The sequence below is a fragment of the Nannospalax galili genome, unplaced genomic scaffold (genome assembly GCF_000622305.1).
Source record: "Nannospalax galili isolate Female #2095 unplaced genomic scaffold, S.galili_v1.0 scaffold718, whole genome shotgun sequence".
NCBI lineage: Eukaryota > Metazoa > Chordata > Mammalia > Rodentia > Spalacidae > Nannospalax > Nannospalax galili.
The window spans coordinates 997,207-1,000,486 of NW_008341417.1; the positions used below are offsets into that span (position 1 = coordinate 997,207).

Consider the following 3,280-nt stretch of genomic DNA (forward strand, 5'->3'; position numbering starts at 1 on the left):
TTATTTTAAATTCAGATTTAATTTAGTATCCTGTATTTTCTCTGAAAACCTACTTATAGACCTGGAGACCAGGAGAATAAGGACAAGTGGGATAAGTCTTCTTCAGAATACTGTGTGGGTGTGATTATTGCTTGATTCAACAGATGCAGAAGGTTGGCATGAAAAACTTGATGAAAGCAGTTTCAAGAGTATAGGAATAACCAGGTCTTGTGACACAAACCTATAATTCCAGTTCCTTAGAAGGCTGACGCAGGAGGATTGCAAGTTCAAAGCCTGCTTATTAGGGACAGGGTGAATTAAACTAACCTGAGTAACTTCTTTTTTGAGTCACTAAGTCTTTTATTTTGCACAAAGAACCACTGGGAACTTTGCCTGTAGCCCAGAGATTACACTGAAGGTATGAGGGCTCCTGACAGTATGTGGAAAGCGAGGTGACAAACAGTGATTGGACCAATCATATGATTACAGAGCTGGGGTTTCCAACAGTGCTCCATGTAGACAGCTGTGGCATTGCACCTCTAGGGAAGCAGTGGCAGGAGAGGGAGCTAACTACAGAGACCTGGCAAATACTGGGCAGGCCTGGAGCAGCCTCCATATCAGGGATAGGGTCTAAGCAGCCGGTGGTGACTGAGGGCTCCAAGGATGGCTGGACCATTGTTTACTTGGCCAGGGGGGGTTCTGAAGGACCTGCGCACAAACTTGGCCGTGCTGCCCAGTTCCTCCTCGATTCTGAAGATCTGATCGTGCTTGGCCAGATACTCAGATTGGCAAGGCACACCAGTCTTAATGTACCCAGTGCAGGGTCCTACTACCAGGTCAGCAATGAAGGTGCCCTCAGTCTCCTCAGAGTGATGGGTCACCATGACGCCCCAACCATTAGACTGAGCGATTAGTCTCTGGGCTTGCATGACCGCAGAGACTCGGTCTGAACAGAGCCAATCTGGTTCACTTTGAGCAAGACTTCCCACCCGTGGCCTTGGCAATCCACTTCAGGTTGGTCACTGTGAGATCATTCCCAGTGACCTGGATGCCTGAACTAGCTGTGAACTTCTGCCAAGCTTCGCAGTCATCCTGGTCAAAGGAGTCCTCAATGGATACCATTGGATAGTCTCGGAGGAAAGACTTATGCAGGTCAGCCAGCTGGTCAGGCAAGATGTACCTGCTGGCGTCATCCGGAGACTTGAAGCCCAGGTGTATCTGTCAGACCTGAAGACCTAGGAGGCAACTCCATCCACGCTGATGACAACCGTGTCAGTGTAGCAGCCTTCCCAACTGCGTTCTTCAGCAGCTTCAGGGCTTCTTTGTTCTCCAGGATGTTGGGCACAAACCCGCCTTTGTCACCCACACTGGTGGCCTCTTTCCCCTATTTCTCCTTGATGACGTTCTTCAGGTTGTGGTCAACCTCTGCTCCAATGCGCATGGCTTCCTGAAAGTTGGAAGCACCCGCGGGGAGGATCATGAACTCCTATAAGGCCAGCTTGTTGCCAGCGTGAGAACCACGGTTGATCATGTTGAAAGCCGAGACTGGCAGGATGACTTCGGGGTTACCAGCCAGGTGGGGGAATGTGTCAGTAGAGGGGCATGCCGTTCTCTACAAGTGGGATTTGCAGACAGCCAGTGATACTCCCAGGATGGCATTCACGCCAAACTTAGGTTTATTTTCAGTCCCGTCCGTTTCAATCATCCAGTTCGTCAATCTTCTCCTGTTCTACACCATTCAGTTTCTTGCTAACCAGAGCAGGTGCAATAGTTTTATTGACGTGCTCAATAGCCTTTGAGACACCCTTCCCCCACGTAGCGCGTCTTTTTGTCCTGGAGCTCCAGGGTCTCATAGATACCAGTTGAGGCACCACTGGGCACAGCAGCTCAGAAGAGACCTTTTGCGGTGTAGCGATCAACTTCAACAGTGGGATTTCTGAGCGAGTCAAAGATCTTTCTGGCACGGATCTTGAGAATAGACATGGTGAATTTCTGGCCACTGGGTCTCAGCAGGCAAGGAACAGGCAGTGCTGTGGAAGCTGAGGAGAGTGGTCAGAGGGGAGTGGCTGCCACTCTGAACCCTATCTCAATATAAAAAGGTAAAAGTGGAGCTGGGGATGTAGCTGAGTAGTAGAGTACTAGCTAAGCATGTGAGAACTACTAGGCTTAGTCCTTAGCATAGAAACAAGCAAAATATAAGTGGCCCTATTCCTACATCACAAAGAGGAAGTCCCAGGGCTGGAGAGATGGCTCAGCAGTTAAGAGCACTGGCTGCTCTTACAGAGAACCAGGGTTTGATTCTCAGTACCCACATGGCAGCTAACAACCATCCCTAACTCTAGTTTCAGAGGCTCTAATGCCCACCCTCTTCTAACCTCCATAGGCATTGCATGAAATGGGTTCACTTACATACATGCAGGCAATGTACTCATACACATACAATAAAATAATAAATCAAAGAGGAAGTCCCTTGGGGCCTCCAATGTCTCCCCTGAGGGAATCTGGAGAGCCCTTTGGACTGGGTCAGACTCCCTAACTACGACTGACTATGTACTTGGCTGTTCCTCTAGCTTTTCAGTGGTCATCACACTGTTCCCTGCTCTCAATTCCTCCTAGGCTCTTTCTAATACTAATTCCCTCTCCTCTTGGAATCTTAACAATCTCCTGTATTAGCTGGAGAAAAATCAAGAAAAGCACACAGTGGCATTAATAGATGTGACCTGCCCCTTCCTCATCACCCTGCACCCAGGTCTCAGTAAGTTGTTTTCTTGGTTTTCCTCATGGCTAGGATTACAGAATTCTAGGAGAAGAGTAATCTCCCTCAACGGATTGCCTCAACAACATGTTATGAATTCCCAAAAACCTCCCCCAGGAAATCAGTTTTGAAATCTAAATACACAGGATTACTCCACATCACAGACATTTGTGCTGAAGCTTGCTTTACTTGTGGCTTCTATCCCATACAGACTCCTTGGCTTGAACAATACATGTCCTTGTCACAACCTGATTCTAGCCCTCCCCCTACTCCCAACCGCAGCCCACTCGTGCCCTGTGCCAAGTGGTTTCTATCAGCAGAAAACACCTGAGCTCGTTGGCCTCTCACACGCTTTCAATCTGCTTTGTCTTCCGAAATTACCAGGTCACATCACATTTAGATGAACTGTGGTTTGGGGAGGGTACACCTTGCCCACTTCAGCAGAAATCTTAGACCCGCCCCCCAGAGCAGTGAAATATGCACAGGATACAGATCATCTCCCAAAGCAAAAGGAGACTGGACGGTATGTTACAGCAATGTCCATAT

The 3,280-nt window shown here is 48.4% G+C and overlaps 1 pseudogene; it reads right to left on the reverse strand.

Moving 5' to 3' along the window:
* Positions 1-596: 596 nt before the first annotated feature.
* LOC103737144 lies at positions 597-1,962 on the reverse strand (annotated as a pseudogene).
* Between the last annotated feature and the right edge of the window lie 1,318 nt (positions 1,963-3,280).